At 40.9% G+C, this 21,752-nt stretch overlaps 1 protein-coding gene across 1 annotated transcript in view; it reads left to right on the top strand.

The window, feature by feature from the left end:
* The first annotated feature begins 14,577 nt into the window (after positions 1-14,577).
* Positions 14,578-21,752, top strand: part of dchs1b (dachsous cadherin-related 1b) — an 83,525-nt gene continuing 76,350 nt past the window's right edge. Inside the window, exon 1 of the mRNA XM_005928055.3 lies at positions 14,578-15,240. The gene's annotated coding sequence lies outside the window, so the exon portion shown is untranslated. The remainder of the gene's footprint in view (positions 15,241-21,752) is intronic.

Raw genomic sequence — 21,752 nt, 5'->3', positions numbered from 1 at the left:
CACACACACACACACACACACACACACACACACACACACACACACACACACACACACACACACACACACACACACACACACACACTACATATGAAGTGCACTGAGGTTTGTTGAGATCATCAGTGTTGGTATATAATATCCTGCTGATATCATTCAAACGATGATGGTGGTGTTTAAAGAGGGCAGAGACATCTGGAGCAGCTAAACACTACTGTGATCCTGATGTGTTGGTAATCAGTGGCATCAGAAAAGCTGCAAATTAAAATGCCTTACACATTACATTTTAAAGGAAAGTTTGACTCTGGGACACAGAGTTGAAAAAGACCCACGCCCATCACTTGGTAGATTTCCTCAGTGTTCTCTCAGCTGTTTTCACCAAAAGTGTCTAATCCGTGCAGATGTAAAAACCACTGAAAAACCACTAAAATCTCCTCGTTATCTGGTTTAAAAGTGAAGCTCTGCATGAGATAAGAGGTCCTTGAACCAATAACGAAGACGTTTTATGTGGCTGACTTCGCAAACTGCCTTCCTGCTATGATCATTCTCTTCCATACACTGATGTTAGAGATGATCATATTCGTTTTATTTACTATACAAATTGTAATCTCTATGCATGTATTGCACCTGGACAGAGTTGGTGCCTTTTAACATCCCTTTGAATCAAAAGAAGGAAATAATAAAGGTAAAGGAGCATGCTAGGAAAAAACTGGGAACAAAGCTTTTTAGTTGCTCACAGTTTTTATTTTATTTATTTATTTAGATTAGTTCTGAAAATTTGCACTCCCAGGATAGGCTGAGGATTAGCAAGCAAATTCACATTCAGTGGCCTGATATATACTGCCAGTGTCTCAGCAGCAAGACTAAAGTAATTATGCTTTATTTCTAATTGCTGTAATTATAAAAAGCATTAAAAAAATAATCTTGTGTAAAAATGCTACATTTGGCATCAATTAGATGATAAAGCGTTTGAATGTGTTTTTATTTGGGATGACTCACGACTGCCTTCTAAAGAGTGCTGTCTTCTTTTACTGCCGTGCCAGAGACTTAGGAAGAGACTTGCAAAAATGGATAAAAAAAACAAACAAAACAAAACAAAAAAGAAAAAAAAGAAGTTTGGTGAGGTCAAGTCGGGACACAAGTGTTAAGGCACATGGAAAAAGAGGGTGGGGCCATGTGAAGAGAACTTAAGGACAAGAATCTAAAGATGATACTGTCACTTAAATGAAAACCACCTGCAAATAAGGATCACTGAAGCAACCCCCAAATCTTCGCTGTAGCCTGGGACTGATCACAGTGTCCCCGGGTGGCTCATGTTTACTCTAGGGAATCGGCTTCAAATTAGGCTCTCTCACACTAACCGATAGCTACACAGCAGAGAAGGGGAACTGTGCAAAACTAAAACTGCTGTATATTAACATTCACACGACAGCAGCACATGCAAAGAACACAGGAATTACTCCGGGTCTTAGTGTACATTTCTGATAAAATCCCTTAAAGTCACTGTTTACTTTCCTCCTACCGAGAACAATCAGAAATCGTACTTGTTCCCCCAGTCCAGATCTCGTCACACAACTCCCACATCAGTGGGCGCCAGCCTTTACTGTAATCCAGAACTGAACAATGCTGGCATATACAGCATGTTGAAAGATGGATGGAATGAAAGAAAGAACAAGAAGAGCCACAAGCCATGTGAAGGCTCTCATAAAAATCTCAGCTCCCTGAAATGCAATCATCATAGCAACTGTGAAAATAAATAGTAGCCTGGTAAATCTTCACAGGAAATCTGTGGGACTAATTGAAATATTGCAAAATGAAATATTATTGAGATATTCTCATGGTGTGAACAAGCACTACTGTGTTCACTGTCTTTTTATGGTCACACCCTGAACACCTGGAACTCGCTGTGAAGTTCACAAACAGTCATCAAAGCAGCATGTGCCAGCGGATCTAATGAGAAGGACTGCTAGGCTTCCTCTTACACCTTCAACCCCACATGGCACCCATATTTCACATACACGCACACACAGAAAGAGTGCTTAGCAAAGCACAATAACCTCGTAACTATCAAAGCCCCCCAGTTTTTCAGACTCTTTCCTGTCTTTGTTGCCAACTCTCTCTGATGTTCAGGAAATTAACCATTTGGAGTGCAGGTGAGAGCGTGCGCTGCTTAGGCTTTAGAAGTGTTTCGAAGCCAAGCTGGCTGTTGGGAAATGTGATCAAAAACTAAAAGAAACACTCATCACTCATCTAAGGCAGCGGTCATAATTATTAACATGTACAATGACGTGCAAAAGTCTTGAGCCACGCCTCATTTATTTTTTGTATTTTTCTAGGAAAATGGGACATGGTGCAACCTTTTTTTTTCATGTGTGAACATAGTTTGTATTATTCTAACGAGCTTGAAAGACAATATTTGGTATTTGAAGCTTTCTTCTAAAAATGATCCCTGGCTACTTAAATAAAATTGAGGTCCGGGCGCTGGGGAGGCCAAACCATGATAGATTTTGTGTTTGTCTATCCATGTATGCTTTTATTCCATGCATTCCATACGTTCGGGATGTGTGCAGTTGATCAGATGCTTTCCTGATAGTATTGCATGGTGGATCAAGATCTGATGGTACTTGTCCGATTCCCAATACCACTGGCTGAAATGCAACGCAGTCCCAAATCTTTACAGAGCCGCTGCTGTGTTTTACAGGTGGAGGCACTCACTGTTGTAACTTTCTCTTGGCTGCCTCTCTATATGGAGTGATGTATACAAAATTTCACGTTGCCATTTATTTTCAGTCCAGTTCTTGTGTAATTTGGTGTACCTCAGTCTTTTCTCTCAGTTTCCCACCCAGCTGTCCACTGAGACAATTCCTGATGAGGCTACATTTAAGGATTCCGCTTCTGGGGGCGACCGTGGTTGGAAAGCTCATCTGTAACCAGAAGGTTTCCGGTTCGATCCCCCAGCTCTCTCTGTCCTGGTCATTGTGTCCTTGGGTAAGACACTTTACCCTATCGCCTACTGGTGTTGGCCAGAGGGGCCGATGGCACGATATGGCAGCCTCGCTTCTGTCAGTCTGCTCCAGGGCAGCTGTGACTACAACTGTGGTTTGCCTGCACCAGTGTGTGAGAGTGAATGAATAGTGGAATTGTAAAGCACTTTGGGTGCCTAGAAAAGCGCTATATAAATGCAATCCATTATTATTCTTTTGTCCTCCACTTATCCAGTTTCCTCAAATTTTTTTCAAGGTACACCATTCCAACATGTGCCCAAAATTTAGCTAATAGCCCTTTGGGATTCACCTTGTTGGTGCAAAAATACAGTTTCGTTGACAAGTTGTTATTTGTAGATACTGATTGATCCCATGAGAGAGATGCCTTTTTGTGCTTGAATGATTCATAGGTCAGTGTTAAATGGCTAAACAAACAAGAAAACCTTCCTCTGAAAATGGACTGGGCTAAAAAAAAGTGAAAAAACAGACAATGTCCAAAGAAAAACTTTGAAAGACCTTCAGAAAGCCCGGAGAACTATTTCTCAAGACCACTTTTCAAAACTTACAAGAAAGCCTGGCTCCTTGCAAGCATAATGCATGTAGAGCGACTCAAGACTTTTGTACAGCATCGCTGCTTCATGACCAGTTTAAGTGAACTATAAAAAGATGGATGGGGGGATTTGGGGTTTAGTAAGTGTCAGTGTTCTACTTTAGTTTCCAACACTTAATAAAGGAGGAATGAACTCTTGCATTTCATTTGATAAAACTGTTTCTTTGTGTGTGTGCGTGTTTTTTGGGACACTGATGAGTAACAAAAACAAACTCTCTGAATGACCTCATGAGAGAAACGTAACATATTGGCTTTTTCAGCACTGCTGCTGCTGACATGAATTATTGTACAGTGATGTTATAACTTTAGTGATTTACACCACTATCACTGATAGAGCCAGTGCAGATTTGTCCTCTTTGGCAAGATTTACATACCATCTGCATACGTGCTTTTCACACATTTTCTACAAGTGCTCTGGATGCTTTGTCTTGAAAATGAGCTCTGACATGCCTTTATATAAATTTGAGAGCAAAATAGCACCAAATTTCATCACCACTTTAGAAAGAATTCTACTTAAAAATAGAAAAAGATGTGCGTCTTCTTCAATTGTTCCCACTGAAACATGCTGATGTGATTTGTGAGAGAGGAGTCTTTTTAGTCAATAGGAAACAACTGTGAGGACATACTGCAATGTCCAAAGAAACCATGCTTCTAGTTCAGAATGCTTCTTTTTTGTCTAACCGGGATATATAGTTTATTTTCATGATGTTCCGATGCCATCTATAGCTGTTGTGTTTGCATGTGTGGCTGAGTCGCATGCTGGTCTCTCAGCAACATGATTGAGTGTTTAAGACTGGAGGGATTCTGACAGAGTTTTGGGGTTTTTATTCATTAAAGGGGATAATTGCTGGGTCAAGTTGACTTTCCTGACAGCTGCAACCACAAACTCTGTAATGAATACAGCTTTGAGAAGACTTGTGACAAGTTTGTGGACCTTGGGCACATATGTGTAAGCTTGACAGAGTATAAACATTTATGGCTATGTCGGCTTGTCATTACGCCCAACTGATTAATAGTTTATAAGGAAGAAGTCACAAGTTAGACATGCACAAATGGGGATGATTTAGTATAATACTGAAATATTTTTTCTTTGCTCTGTTTTCTAGTGTTGTGTCCCATGTAAAACCCTCTCGCTCTCCTTTTTATGCCTTGGAATAAAGGCCCTCCGCCAGCTGCTGCTGCTCTCAGATCGTCAAGTCCAATCTGAATCTCTGTTTATTATTCCTTACAAGCAACTACTACCCTCTCCATGGAAACATTTACCATCCCTGGCAAATTGCTGTCTAATCCATAGTCAGATTGCACTAAAATAGTCCTGTGTATCATGATTACAAAGCTCAAAAATCTGTGGTCACTGTGATGTGGACAGCCCGTGGGCAACTTAAGCAGAGTAGCAGATTTTCTGGTTGTGGCTGCACACATACACACACCGACACACACGCCACCTTGCTTTTCAATTTACGGCTATCTGTGCGCACAAAGTGATGGGAAACACAGTGGCCATTTGGTCCCTGTGCTAAGACCTGCTTCCATGGCACGTGCATGTGTATAGAGTGTGAGTGTAACGATACTCGAAGCAGTAAAACAATAAGTCTAATGCATGGAAAATTTAGGAATAAAACAGTACCGTCCACCCCCACCACCCCTTACCACAACCTCAATATCCCCAAAATCCCTGCACCCAGCACCCGACACACTCCACCAACATAAAACAGCCAGCCTCTGCACAGGCACGCGGATATTTCAGAGGAAAGTATTAAATCTTGCCTTTGAGGCAAACTCAAAAAGAAAAGTAGCAATTAGGTTAAGAAAGGAGGGGAATGAGTGAAAGGGAGACAAAAAGAGAAGTTTGCCAGCTGAGATTGGGTCGTATAAGAAATGTCAGCACCCCTGAGCATCCAGGTTTACAGAACTCTTTGACTGACTTTGAAAACCAGAGAGCAGGCAAAAATGAAATCATTATGATGTCAACCTTGTACTAAAAGGTCCTTGGCACCTCACTGTCTGCCTGATAGGCACCATTATTGCAATACAGAAAACGGGTAAATGAAGACTGGGTCATTATGTTTCGTGGAAGGGCTTGAGAAACAGCTGGATTTCTTCCGAAGAACTGAAAAACAGAAGGTGGTAGTTGTTTTGTGAAATAAGCCTTATAGAAATCACACGGGACGACACAAAAGGGGGGAAATCAATTCTCGAGAGCTTGGAAGGATTAACAAAAAATAGAAAACTGCTTCAAACATCCAACATAGCTAGCAACTTCATCCTATTGATCTGAATAGTCAATGTGCAACACTAGGCAGAACCTTCCTGTAATTCTACACAGTCACACTCATTGTTGTGATGTAAACAGATGATATATGCAAAGAGATGAACCTAAAGTCACTATAATTTTCCTGCAGCACATGTATAATCAAAGGGCACCGGGGCTGAAAGAAACATTTTCCAATGTTGGAGCTTTTTGGCCAGTGATTGTAATTGTCTGTATTTAAAAGAGGTGTAAAACCCAATAGCTGTTGCAATGATCGGAGGACCTATTCCAAGGTTGTAAATAAATATTTTGGTGAATTTTGACATTTTTATGCTGCAGGGAGGAATGCTCAGTACTTGTGGGCTGAACTTTTAAAATATATGCGTGGTAAAAAAAAAAAGAAAAAAGAAAAAGTCCAATAACAGAGAAATACGGCTGTAAATTGGAGAATACCTCCCTTGTGGTAGGTAATCACTGGTAGCTCATACAGTGCTCTTTGTAAAATCCACAGGCCTGCTTCCAAAAAACACCTCACCATATTGCGAGCTCCAAGCGCCGTACCTGGCCCTCGAATCGTGCAAAAGTAGTGTTTATGATTTCCTCACCAGTCAAAATGGTTTACAGGGAGGATTTAACAAATGTCATACGTGGGTCCAGAAGTTCTCTCGGCCTGTTTTGAATCAAAACCATTGGGACTATACAGTTGTTGGTGGAAAAATGCTCACAACTTGGCCGGGACTCGTTTTTGTCTCTGTGAAATGAAGCATAATTGAATAAATGTGTCATGTAGAAAGGGTGTTTAGATGACAGACAAGGCACTGTAAATATTTGGGTCTCACAGACTGCCCAGCTGCCATTGGAGAAGAGAACACAAGGACTGGCTCACAGGGCAAAACACAACATGAGCTCAGTGCTAATTGTCATATTAATTGGCATGATATCACAAAGCTAATCTTTAAACTATGATATGTTCAAAAGTGAGCCTGCTTTTAAATGTACTTGTTGAGTTTTTATTACAAAACTTTCTTTGATTATCTGTAAATAATCTGCTAAATAAAAGAAAAAAGTAAGGAGACAAGACCACTTACTTTAAAATTACGTTTCGTTAGCAATGTACTTTTAGGAAGAAACGATGCAGTCATAAGAAACTACCACATCATCAGGAACCCTTGTGCCTGTCTCCAGCTCTTATCAGTGTGCAGTCTAGACTTAACTTTGTTTACCATATTTACTCTGCACCGTCTAAATTTGTTTTAAAAATTATTTGTCTCTTTTTCTTTAGACCGCCTTTCACAAACCACTTTTTTTAAGAAGACTTTGAGAGATGCAGATCTGGATCACATGTTGAGAGGCTCCACATTGGTAGAGATGGACTCGATGATATGAATAAACCCCTCTGTGCAGGCTGACATGCCTCGAATGTTCCCGAGTAGATCTAATAGAGAAGTTCTGCGGTGCTGTGAGGGATTCAAGAACTACAAGTAAATCAGTCTCAGCTTGTTGAACTGGATTTTTTTTCACTCCCGTTTCTTCAACATCCTCACGCGATCATCCTCATATTCTGTTAACAGTGTCCTTTCTATGACAGCAGCCCAGAAGATATAAAATAAACTTTTGAACTACACCGTTCAACTCCCTTACATTTTTACTCATGTGCAGAACCTAAGCTACTCTAGTTTGTTCCCCACGTGTGGTACCGCCTCTACATGCCTTCAGTATTGCGTTCCATCTTTCTCCAAGCCTCTGTGTAGTTCTGTCATTTTGCCAGACTAGCCTCAGTATCTTTATGAACAAATGTGAACTCTGTTGGAGCCATTCCATCTCCTGGACCTAATCCCTCTAAAAGCTCAGACAGCAGTCCATAATGTAAACATATTGTGGCCTGTACTGTGTGTGGCACTAGTTGGGAAACCGGCATTACCTTATCTTGATTATTGTCCTTTTGTGGAGGGCTATTTTTTTTGGAAAAGACATCTAAATGCTTCCAAAGAAACAAACAATCAAAGAAAGCTGGAACAGGAGGAGAAGACAGGACTGGACGTATAAATCACACTCAAGGAAAGCCGTAAAAGAAATCTCCAGCTTCTGCCCTGGCTCCATTCGCAGACAGCTGTGAGAGTTACAGAGCTGATTTTGGACTTCTTCTTGATCAACTTCCAAACACAAAGTAGCCTTAGGTTTCTGGTTTATGATTCCAAGAAGACAGGCAAAGCTGTGAATATAATCTATCAACTCTATTGTCTCGGGGTAAACGTACACAGCTTAAACAAAGCAACCGATCAAACAAACAAATAAACAACAAACAATTAAAGTGATTATTTTTGGGTGAGAAAATAATCCAAAAATCCTAATTAAATGCAATAGTCTTTGCTCATTAGCTTCCAAAGATGTCTAATAAACTTGCACCATCTAAATGTGAGTAAACGTCAGGTCAGAGTGGTCATGTGACGAGGCGTGACAGTGTAGTGACCAGTACGGCTATCCGTCGCAGGATGTGCTTCTGTTCCGGTGGAGTCAAAGGCCAAAGCCTCGTAGAACAACGCATCAGTGCAGCAATAAACAGGAAGCAGCTGATCCAGAAGGCCGACTTGAGTGACAACTTATCTCCCCCGGCGCACTTGACCTTGTCATCTTCCTCTTCCTCTGAAGTGTCCAGCACACACCTCACAGGCTAGGCCAAGGTTCAGAAATCCCATAACACGTGCGCAAGACACGTACACACATAAACAAAGCAGTCACTGCTGTCGCATGAAGCTGCAAATTTCATTTTGGAAAACTATAGATGATGAAACAAAGCGAGGGGATGGTGTGTGTCTGTGTAGCATTATCCTTCTGGGGGGTATAAATTTGATCCAGAACATTCTCCTCCACCCTGCAAAGAATGTAGCAATGTAAGGTTTCGGGTAACGTAGCGCCTTTTTTTCATCTCTCTTTTTTCTTTCTTTTTTTCAGTCTCCAGCACGCAGACTTGTCTGTCATTAACACTATATATAGACTCATGGTGGCACATTCACAGCAAAATGTCACTATAGTTGTGCAACATGGCATCACATCTGGTTCACAACACCCACTAAATCTGCCCCCGTCTCTGCTGTTTTATGTGTTTGGTGACTGAGCCAGCTCGGTGTGTGGAAGTGCGACTCACTCTTTCCCACGATGCCGTGCATCAGCACGCTGAAGTGTGTGTTTTGTGTGGGGGGGGGGGGGGGAGGGGGCGGTGGTGGAGGAAGCAGCGGAGATGGAATACTGAATGGCAAACACCACACCACACCCACCCACCCCACACTAATCACCACACACACACACACACACACACACACTTAAGACACATTCAGGAACCTCCTGTGCCCATAGTGCAGAAGCTGGGCCCTAAATGGGCTTATACAGGAAGTTCTCAGCTTTGGCTACTTCCTGTTTGCTAGGAGCTTGTATTAGAAGCACATTGTGTGGTAGAAGGAGCTTTTCAGAAGAAAATCACTAAGTGTAACAAACCTTCATGCGACAGTGGAAGCAACTGTTCCAGCAGCAGTATCTCAGTCTCTACTAAATGCACACATTAAACATTTTTAGTAGAACTTCTGCTCATTTTATTTCTATGGAACGTGTCTTGAGTTACTCCAACTAAACAGTTTCCTATGACCACACGGCACGGTGGAGCCAATCAACTGCGGCTATTGTACGCACAAGTTTTAATGTTCATCAGCATAACAATGATAAAACTGTTAAGTCCATGCTTTATGGTCGGCAAGGTTTTATAGCATGTCTGTCAGCCAGAGGCTAAATAGTTTCCTCAAAACCTAAACAATTTTAGGTCTTAAATCGAGGCTGTCGTACTTTTACTGTATCAGCCTGCTTGGTGCATTTGTTTTGTGACAATAAAACATTCTGATAGTGGGAGGAAGAAGGAGGAAGGGAGGTGTCATGCAGAGATAAATTAATGAGGAGGGGGAGGCAGGTTCGAAGGAGAGGAGGATGCAGCGTGCAGGTATTGTGTTGATGTGATGTCCAAGTTGTGCAAAGAAGGTCGATTGAGATAATGGCTGGAGCAGGAAATAATAAGGGAAAAGGGAGAACTCCTCGAGAGATATAAGAGAAGGGATTCTGGTGATCTTCCCAACAGCATGCAACAGCCTCAGATAGATTGCACCCGATTCATTTTCTTCGCTAAACAAAACCTGGAAGCTCGTCAGAGGAACTGCTCTGATATCAGCCTCCATGTAAAGATATGCAAAGTGTCAGGGGCATTGTAGCTGTTCAAAAGTTAAACTGCCACTTTCCTGTTTGGACTCTTTATGTCAGGAATAAAAAAATTACCAATAAAAAAAAATGCAATCATCATGTGTGAATGTGTAAGTTAATGTTTAGTTAATGCTGGGAGGTCTTGTTGAGGTGAGGCCTGCCAAGTGGAAAAAGGCCAGGCTGTGAAATCGAGTCTCCAGACTTATAACAGTTCAGACATAGATGATAAAGTTTTTAACATTTCTTCAACTGTAAGCATGTTATGGTGGTGACGTAGTTCGAGATAAGGGCTAAATATGAAGCTTAGAATTAGTGGAAATCTTCACTAAATGAAAAGAGGATTTAGTGAGGGATTTTGGAAAGCACTGAATTAAATATAGGAGATATTTCAGGGGTAAGTAGCTGCCACGGTGATATCTCAAGTCAAAACATTTCATTTCAGACATCATTTCCTTTTGGATGGAAGACATTATACGTGATTTGGTTCTTCGGAGCTCCATCTCTCACATCTCCTAGTAACAATGCCCTTTTCCTGCTCTGTCATTTATCATTCTATTTATCGTCGCAGTCTTTCCCTAAAAATAGTCCTGAAGCTGCACATGTCCATGCGGAAAACTCACCTAAACAATGCACCAGTAAAAATCACTGAACCTAAAAAAAAGGCAAGCGGAAACCACACATAACCAACAGGAAGTGTGATGCCAACACCCAGCAAAATGGCAAAACTTCAAAAACAAAGCATCTCCACTAAATTTATATTCAATTCAACTTTTACTTCCTTTTAAGTGGGATCAGCACAAATGGACAATGTAGAAGTTTTGAAAGAAGAGTGAAATCCACCGGCCTGGTGTGTGGTTGCATGGTTTGGAGAATGGCCTCAAAGCAAAGTAAGCTATAAAAATCTCTCTAAGAATACCCTAGAGGCACAGATGTGGACAAAGACAACTTTAGACGGTGTACTTTGGAAAACAGAAGAAAGACAGTATTAGTGAAAGTCTTGCTGGAGTTAAAAGAAAGGGCACTTATTCTGTAAAATTTTGTAATGTCCAGGATTTTAAAAGTCTGGCTACATTTTGCTTGGAAGCTAATTAAAGATTTTAAAGGATAACACTAGCATTAGTCTGTATTTCTTTTCCAATTTTCGACAAATACAAAGCCCAAAATGAAGAAAAGACTCGCCATGTCTCAATGATTCACTACTTCTCGGCGTTATCTGTAGCGTTGATTCCAATCTGATTTATTTTGAGCCTTGTCATAGAACTTTCATTCATCTGTAAGAGGAATTGAGAGTCATTTTTGAAAACAACCGGGTACCAGACTTTAACTGATGGGAGTAAGCGGTACATTTGTTTAACCGTTAGTGACTGCAAGACGTTTTATGATGTCTAGGCACTGATATCTAAAATACATCTAAAATACATAAACTGGCCCAAACAAAGCCATATAGTCAAAGCCAAAGTAAACTTTGTCATCTCCGCTATGTATGTCATTAGAAAAAAAAGAGATTCGAAGTATTTTTATTGTGAAATTGAATCAAAAAGTAGTTTCCCTTAAATTCCTAGTCATATGCGATGTCCAGACAAATTATGAGCAGAAACAGACAATCAGTTGAAATCCCTGAATCTATTTAAAATAAAAGAAACATGATTTTTTTTTAATCTTATAGACTTTGTCGACAAAGTCTTATATATAAGATATACGATTTTTATGCCTTTTTTAAAGAAATCAAAAATACTCCAAAGTGAACTTTTTGAATTACAGAAGTCCCCCATTAAGGGGATCAGTGGTGTTTTGGCCATGGGAAAGGAAGGTCTGAGTAAAGCACTGCTCTTTCCTCTTTTGGCACAGAGTCACAGAGTGACGCGGTGACCTCATCCCATCCTGTTGCACAGGAAAGGTGGATCAGATAGCCGGGGTCGGCACCTGCAGAGACACAGTGTGTGTGACTGAGAGACTCACAGAGAGAAGTGCCAAAAAACAAGAACTTGTGAACTTGTGCACAGACGATATTAGGTACCAACATAAGGACTGCAATGAAAACATTTTGATGTGTGTGAAAGTGGGAATAACATAAAATGGAAACAGACACATTTACCTCATACCTCAAAACAAAGGGAAAAAAAAATAATTTATAGTGTTGAAGTTGTTACATTTATGTTATCCGTTACTTACTGATAGCATCAGCTTGTTCCAGTAAGTTTCAAAGAAACTAAGTGAGCTGCAGTCAACTGTGCATGAGTGTTTGTATAGGATAGAGGTACCCTGCCAATGAGCCCAGTGGTACAGCCAATATAGACAGGCCCCTCCATTAGCTCCCAACGATGCAAGACCTCACAGCTAGTAAGTAGTTATAAGCTAACCACCACATTATATGTATTTCTGTAGTGTGTTTATAGATTGGGGTTTTTTATTCACAGATAATGAAAATTAGTAGACATAACAGAAATATGAATTTATTCCTTTCTGTGGATGCTGGTTTAATCCGTTTTGCTATGGATGTACAGACTTGGAATGAATACAAAGCTTATCTAAGTGTTGACGTTCTATAAATTGATAACCCCCAAATTGATGAACTCCAGCTGATTGTGGTTATCATAGTCAGGATGTCGATTTTGTGGTTAGAGGGAGGAAATGACAGACAGGATAGACACAGGAGCCAAATAAATCCTTTCACGATATTCCATGGTCACGATGCATGTTTGCATGTAGGAGTATGTGTCTGTGCGTACGTGGGTGTCAGTATTTGACTGAGATATTACATTTATTAACGTGTGTGGCAATGACGTAAATCTCGCAGTGGTCTCCACCATGGTGGTGAGTCCCACCAAAAGTGTCACACCCAAACCATCTGCTCTTGGTTAAAACTGTGTAATTGTTAGGCTGAGGCAAGTGTTCATGCAGCAGAATCAAGGCTAAATGAATTCACTCACAAACACCTAGAATATGGTTACAGTAGAGTTGGACTTTGGTTGGTCAATAGTGGTTTATAACCCACATATTTGTGTCCACATATATGCTGCCCAGTAGCCACCAGTATCATTTTCCTAACAGTTTCAAGTTAATTCTCAGCGAGCAAACCTTTGTCTGAACCGTTCACGACTTTGCACCTTTTAAACTTGTCAGAGCTTTTCTGCCAGGTAATGCTTTTCAAACCCAGCATGGTAAGTACTGAGCTCATAACTTCCAGGCAACAATTGTGCCTGTTTTTATAGATTTTTATATCCCGTGTCATATCCAGTTCAAGTGATTTTGTGGTCTCGGATTCAGCCAGGAGGTAAAAATACATTTCTTTTTTACACGGGATCAACTGGTTCTTTTACCTAACACTCAAACAACATCATAAAATGTGATAGGTGAATTTCTTATGTTCTCGTCCTCTTCTCCTTCCCTCTGGTATAAGATAATACTTTAACGTTAGCACACTGCACTACTGTCATGACTTATGGTTCAATCACAAAGTGACAAACATCATAATATGGGGAGATTATGCTTGTTTGTGTTTCATAAATCACTGTTGCCTGCTTTAGCCATTAACCAAACAGTTTTTAGTGTAAATTGGGTCTGTTGTAGAGTTCACTGGGTTTGAGTCCATGGTGTCTGGCCATCATGTCCCACTCGCTGTGGTTAAATATAGCACTTAGTGGTAAAAATGTTAAAGTACCACTTCCCCTATACTGACTGCAACAACACATCTATCTCTGGTGGACTCCTAAACCAAGAGGGGACTGACTGATTGCTGTCCTTGACACCACCACCACTCCCACGAGCCCCCTTTTCACACATTCTCCTGCGACACAGCTCTCCCTCATCTACCTCTCCTCCATTGCTCTGCTTCAGTGATGCAGGTAGAGGCTTGACCTAAAATCTGGGGTGATGAATGACTCTCATCTTGCTGATTCTAGCAGTGTGTGTGTGCGTGTACATGCATGGGTGATGGTTGTGTGGTCTATATGTGTCTGAACCTCAGCCCAGCCTGATCTGCTGCAGGTTATAGTCACAAGCTTTAAGATGCCTGTAAAATCTCATCAATTACCCTAAACACAACTTCAAAAAATAAATTTGGTTACATATGTAACAGTATTTCCTCCCATATGAAAAAAAAAGGATTTAAGGCATTGTTGTGAAGTGTAAAAGTGTCATTCAATTGCATAAATATAAGTAATTGGTAATTTTATTTAACTGTAAACTATAATAATTTTATTATTACCATTTTAACTTGGAATTTAAATGCTAGTACAATTAGATATTCATGAGAACGCCGCATTCCCGAATCACCATCACATGGGCTATGATTCTAATTTTTCGTCATTAATAAAAAGGATCAGAAAGGTTAAAATGGAAAAATATATACAGGGACCTGCATAATGACTAGTGCTTTGATGGCGCATGGTGCGCTTCTTTGTTTCAAAGACTTGGCCACTTCCACTGAACGGAGCTGGGGGGCACCAAAGTCTGCTCTCCAGTCTTCCTCCCTACTGTATTTCACAGCCTCCCTCACGTCTGTCCCCCCTTTTGTGTAGCTACCCGAATAAATTAGCAATCCAAGTAAGTGAAGGAGGAAGGAAGAGGTGGAGGAGGGTATGGAGCTGAGTAGGGGGCTGGGCCTTGTGGCGGACGATTCGGCTTTCGGTTGGTGAGGTGCACTGTACCCTGAAGCGACTCTGTCTCAACACGCACAGACACACATCCAAAAAGCACCGTGTCTCAATGACTGGATGCTGAGAGAGAGAGAGAGAGCGAGAGGGAGCGAGAGAGAAGCGAAAAGTGAAACACTGAAGATCAACGAGAGACTGTGCAGAGGACCACAAGCGTCTCCTTTCTGCTGCAGATAGTGAAGAAGCCGTGCAGCTTCCCAGCTGATCCAAACGCGCTCACCTGACTCTCGGGGACGGAGACGCATAAAAACCCTTCCCTGTGGAATACCCAACCTGTCGGTCAGCGGGATTAGAGCATCTGTGGAATTAGCACTACTGGCGTTTTCTGTTGATATTATGGAACATCAAAAAGCCTAGTCCAGCTGGCCAGCAAGGTTCCATTCAAGATTCTGTCCTGGCGGATTGTCTGTCGTTTGTGAGGGACTGGAAACCCGTTTGCATACTAATCAGGTTGTGAAGGGGATATCCAGGGTGCACATCCAGAGCAGCGGGGGTCCGATGAGTGTAAGTGATCGCTTTTTACTTCTTATCTAAACAGTGATGTCTCATTCACGGAATAAGAAAAAAGAATAAGTGCAGGCAGACAGTCTCTTACTGGGAGGAGGCTGGTGGTTTCCCATGCAGAGGGGTATGCACCCTGCATTTGCACCTTGCGTGCATGGGCTGATAGCTGATCTCTGTACTGTGCTGTGGAAGGCTATACTAGAGAGACTCAAAAGTAGCACAAGATCAGCGCATCACAGTGATGCACTGTAACTTAATATTGATTATTGATTCCCAGTCAGAGAGGATGGAAAAAAAGAGTGATTCATCCCCATTTGAAATGAAAAAGCGGCCAATCCAGTCGACTACCACACAAGCTAATTACGCTTTATGGAGCTGGTAACGGCAAGTCAGTGGTTTCTTCCACAGTGTTGGCAGGCTCAGAGTAGCTACTCTTTTTATTTTGGAGGGACGACAGAACCACTTAATGGGAAACACCATGAAGTGCACAAACTGGGTCAGCGTTTGTTAAAAGTATTTCTCAGGGAGACCAACTGGTGTGACAATGAAAAATGCCCGCAAGGCATCACTAGCGGAAAGAATTTTAAATATTGCTGTGTACCACTGAGCAGCAGACCCTATGTGTGCCTTAAAAGCATAGGGTCTGCTCTGCAAATGCTGCTGTAGCTCCTCATTTCTGCTTTTCTGATTATGAAAACAGAACCTCAGACTGGAGCAGGACTCTCTCAGTAGACATGGACTGTATACTTTAGTTTAGTTTGGACTGCTCATGGCAGTTTTGTTATGCGGCAAACAGATTTTGACTCAATCTAACTTTTTCCCCCTCTAACATAAAAGTGTTGTTATTTCAGCCATTTCTGTCTGTATATGTTTACATGGCCAAAAGCTAAAAATGGGAACCCACAGGCATATTTGAACTCCTAACCACAATACTTATTCCAGTCATATCTGGTGTCCACTGAGGTCCTCGGCACTTGGTTTTCTGCTGCATGCAGGGGATACTGATGTTTGCATTATTGCACTATCCACTTACATTGTCCCATGTGCTCCAGCCTTGGAGTACACTGACCTCAGAGACAGCCTCTGGTCTGCATAAAAACAGCAAGAGTTTGGTTTCTTGCAGAGTGATGAGGCGTGCAGCAAGACATTTTTCTAACAGGAACCATATGCATATCTAGTGCCACTAGTAGCTACAACTGAGCAGAGCCTCAGTTTATACTAACAACTTATAATTATTCACATCAGCTGCTCGGCAGAACAGATCCTTCTTCACAGGAGAAGGATTTTAAACAACCCGGGTTATTTTCACAGTTGTTTTTATCTCGTCCTGGTAAATTCATGTTCCCTGATGCAAGAGGAGTATATCTGGAGGCTGGATTAGATTTTAATTTGATGCTGGGTGGGGCTCATTCTGTTTCTTCAATCTTGAAATCCTACATCTGAATCACACTGACATACAGCCAAATATTGTTCCATTTCAGTTTTTGAGCTGTCATCAATTTCTTTTTCCTTGTTCATTCTAATGCTCTTCCTTAAGGGAATGTCCAAGCTACCGCTTTATTCCTTTTTTGCAAATCTCAAGCAATGTTTGGGAGTTTACCCTGAAATACACAGGGTAATCAAATTGTGCATTTGCCACCCACATTGACACTGAAATTCTGTTAGTACTGTATACACCATTGTCCTCTTTGCAACTCCCACAAAAGCCACATAAGAAAGAAAAATAGCTCTTTTCCCAGTCAGGTTTCATTACTTGCGTGATTTAATCCCATAACTCTTTTCTCACTGTCTGATTTAAAAAAAAAAAAAAAAAAGATTGCGAAAACAATACACATACAGTATTGCGGAGAAAACTGTAGCGGGTAAATCTTTTGTGTTTCAGCTCATCATCTCAAACCACCAAGTGCTGCCAATGAGGGAGAGCGAAGTGAGAAAAACTGAAAATATCTTCCCCATCCAAATGATGCCTCTGAAGCAAAAAAAAATCTAATTGTATCCCAGAACTGTTTTTTCCTGGGTTTTTGTTTCTCAAGCATGTGAAATCAGTGTCTGAGCACAAATATCGGAAAGTGACTCACAGACTCCTCTCCATCTAACTCTTCCTCTTGCACGCACACTCACACACAAATACACAACAAACCCTAACACGTGATAAATGCCAAGTTAGACTCGTGTTCTCTCAGGTATGCAAATATGATGCAGACGCACTACCAGCCAGCAAAACACAAACACAAACATAAACAGCAAAGGTTGTTTCAATTCTCTCTGGCTCCACGATGAGTAGCTCGTGTGTTAAATATTTACCCTCCATCTTTTTACTCACTGCATGCTGCTGCTGCCTCGAGACTGTGTCGGTGTTTTTATTTACCTCTCAGTCTGCCATCGTAGACATAACATAAGCCAAAGACCCAATATTTTGGGACTTTAATGCCATCTTAATTTATTACGGAGGGTGTAGACCATAAGCAGTTGTAGGCTGCAGTGCTGTGTGAGGGAGTAGCTCTGTTTTCCTGGAAAGTCACTTCTTGTTTGCATCACCATCCACACAGGAAGGCCAGACTGTTATTAATAGCTTTACTAGTAGAGTTAGAAGCAAGATTTCTGCTGATCAGGAGTCTCATCTGCTAACTACTCCTCGATTGTTCTTTGTTATAATCCCACGTCTTGATTAACAGCTACAATCGCCAAGTTGGTCATCTTGTTATCATTATGATTTGTGAAGTTTTCCCACTTTAAATCCTGGCTTACATGTGCATGGATTACCCAAAATGAAAATCACAGTTCTGTGTAGAACAGCCGCATTCTTGCTGCTGCAACTGCGGAAGATCATTTTTGAGTTATGAAGTACAAGATTATTCTTCCCACTGTGTGGTCATAGACTTGCTTATCTTATGAATATACTAGCAAACTTCATCAAACCCCCGTTAGTCAGTCATCCAAAGTCTTGCCTCATCTTTGAGCTCACACTGAAAACTATTTTCAGAGTTCTCTGTAGTCTGTCCCCCTTTGGGAAATACAGATCTTACCTTTCAATGTATGGAATGAAAATCCATTTATCTGTGGCACTGGAGAAGATATTACTGTAGGACAGTCTCAACCATTCAAAGGAAATGGCTTGACTCTCCTGTCAGACGCTGAGCTTTTGGTTTGTTCTGAAACCCATATTTTGAACTGCTGTCTTCATTCATGGTCTTTGTCCTGGCAGTGGGGATCCTACTGTAATGATAAACCGAACATGAAAGATTACAGACAAATGGGGAGAAAAAAAGAAGAGGCTTTCTGCATGGCTTTTGGACCAGTTTCCCTACTTTACCAAAGCGCTAAGCTTGAAATGCATTACCTTGCTACACTCTCATCTTAAAATTCAACATCAAACATTATCCCATAAACTGAGTGGCTTTTAGCTGATTCATGATTAAGACCTAGAAGACTGACTGCTTTGAATGGGTTGCTATATTCCTGATTGAAGCTGCAGATGGAAACCTCTAAAGCTTTATGTTGTCTCAAGTTTCAAGTTGGTGTGACACTGACTTCCAGAAGTGTGGCCAGACCACTGGAAATCTGAGTGCCTTGTTGTTGTAGCAGATGAATGGGTAAATGCATGCGTGTGTGCACGAAAGTCAGTGTGTGGCTATAGCTGAGATCTCTCATTAGGGGAGTAACTAATCACTATTTGCAATTAGCAATTAATCTCTCAGCTGTTTTCTTAACTAACACAGTAACCATTTAATCTGTCAGAAACTACTAGAAAACCCTTCTATAATTTCCAATATTCTAATACTCAACAGTCCAAAACTTAAACTTCGTTCATGTACATATGTGTATAACACTATTAGTGGCAGTTAGGTAATTTGTTATCTTTGCAGCACTGTAGCCTTAGATAATAGCAGAAAGATTTCTGCTGAGATTGTTTTATTGATTCTCCCTCAGTGAGGAGATGATTAGTACTGGCAAATGCTCCACTTCTACTCACATGTATTGGAATGAAGTGATGTATTCATTTCATTAGACACACGAAGGGATGAATTTAGGCTCTGAACAAAGATGAATGAAATGCGGTAACTGGCTCCTGCCCATGTGAGCGCTTTATGGATAAGGAGTGTCTGCGCTCAGAGTCAAGCACGCCGAGCGGGGAAGAAGAGAGAAGCTGTCTGTGTAGCGTCTCATGTGTTTTTAATGAAGTAAGTGAGATGATCTGAGCTTCTGGTAACTTCAAACACTTGCGGCGAGCTGAGAGCTGTGTAGGGCATCGCAGCTCAGGTGAAGCAATGTGTTATGCAAGCTAAGGGATTCATTGCTGGATGTGTGTGTGGGCGGTTTGGAACAAAAAGGAGGGAAGAAAAAAAAGTTGGCTGGGAAGAAAGTTTTTGGGGCTCTTGATAACTTAGACACTTTTTATATGTGAACTATGTGAAAAGGAATCTGGATCCACATCAGTAGACGGTTCCTAGGTAGAAGGTGCAGGAGTGTGGGAGTGGAGGTAGAGTGGGGCATCTACCAGGTCGGGGGTTTGATCCCTGTCTAGTCTAGTCTGTGCATCAACGCATCCTTAGACAAGATACTGAACCCCGAGTGGCACCTGAAGCATCCGTGTGAGTGCATGTGCAAATTTGAGACGTTTGCACACACTTACACACCTCTGAAAAAGGACCTTGCACAAATCAGTGTGTGATTGGGTGAATAAAGGGTAGCATAAAGTGCTTTGAGGGCTCAATTAAATTAGAAAAGCACTTTATAAGTACCAGTCCATTTACCATTTACAAGATTTTGAGCTCAGTTAATGAGAATTTGATGAAGTTTGAAAAATTTGAAAAGCAGCCTTGAAGGTTGTGAAAAATGTTGTCTGTTGTTAACTTTTATGTCAAAGAGTGAGCTTCATGCATTAAGCTTTCTATTGAAGCCTCAAGCTGTCTATCTCATCAGATTTTTTTTTGTCAGTGTTTAATTTTGTCGTATTAGCGTCATATAATTGATGTGTTTGGATGTCTGTTCAACTGTGTTGAACAAATTGAAAACAAAAGATAGACAGTTTTAATTCCCAGGCTTACCACAAGAAATATAATGGAGAAACATGATACAAAGGCATTTTCTTTGGAGAACAGCTGCCGGCGCACCACCAGCCCAAGAGTTGATGGAGAAATTAATAACTTATAGGCCAAGGCGCTGTCCTCAGCTACAGATGAGTAATTACACATTTTGATAGTTTCCCAGATAAGTCGCCAGACAAGAAAGTTCAATGTTTCTCTTTAGGTTGTTTTTTTTAAATTTTTAACAAAGATACTGACCTTTCTTCACCCTAAGAAATTGCTCTGATAGCTGGCGAGGTTTTCAACAAAACATTTTTATCACCATGATTAATATTTATGTGTTTTCTGAAACAATAACATGACCTGATACGACTTTGTGCCTGGCTTGCCGTTAGGCCATGTCTCTGATTATTTCATTGGATGGAATACAGAAGGAGATTAAAGTGTGCACTCGCTTGTGTATCTCATTGTGTATGTTTAAGTTGCAAGACAGTGTGCCGTTTCCCTTTTACTAACCATGTTTTGGCTACCAGCTGGGTGTTTTGTCTTTGGACTTTTCCTTTTTTTCTTCATCTTTTCTTCATTAGCTGATTCTGTGAGTCTTCTGATATAACACTCTGCGCTTCATCACTTGTTGGGACAAAAGTCTGCCTCGTACACCTCCCTTACAGGGACCAGGTTTAATCCTCAGAAGGTTTAAGATTCATTTTAAAGAATTACGACTGGGTTGAAGAGGGGTTAAAGGTCGGGTTAGGCATTTAAGGTTAGGATAAGCCTCTAGAGAATTAAAGTAAGTCAATGAAGTGTTCTCACAAGTATGTGTGGGTGTTAGTGATAGACACACATATATATAAATCAACAATGGAATTTATTTGTTCAGGTTTTCATTTAAACATAATAAAGTGTACAGTGATTGGTAATTATATGGATTTACTTAATAATAACATCCAGAAATAATGAATAAAACATACAAACTATGAATAAAAACTTCCAGTGTAACAATATTTCTGCAACCGAGCACTATGGTTTAGAGCATTATGCAACCAAATGGACTCATTAAGTAGCTGTTGTTACAATGTCTTCCACATTCAACAATAATTCCTGATGTTTAATTGCTTCCAGTCAGTGTTTTCTTTTCACTGGACAAAATAGATGTTCTTCTCACGTACAGAGTTCAAAATGCAAACCATGAATAAAAAAAAGGAATGCATGAGCTCCTGTCATGGTATTTTTTTTTCATTTCACCTGCAGTGTAATATTGTTTGACATAGTCATGGATAAGGTTCAGCTCGACAGCTTGCCCATATGGGATATTAAACATGCTCTGCTGGTGAGGGGCAGCGAGTGATGTAGGTGGCAGCTGCTGCTTCACTTTATTAAACGTTTCACCACATAATCTTTTTTGTTTGCTTTCTTCCCCCTCTGTCTTTTGTCTTATTTTCATACTGAATTCTCTCTTATGCTGCTCTTTTTTGAAAAAACTTT

The sequence above is a fragment of the Haplochromis burtoni genome, unplaced genomic scaffold (assembly GCF_018398535.1).
Source record: "Haplochromis burtoni strain Fernald_Lab_line unplaced genomic scaffold, NCSU_Asbu1 Contig_109, whole genome shotgun sequence".
Lineage (NCBI taxonomy): Eukaryota > Metazoa > Chordata > Actinopteri > Cichliformes > Cichlidae > Haplochromis > Haplochromis burtoni.
This window is presented reverse-complemented; position numbering and strand designations above follow the sequence as displayed.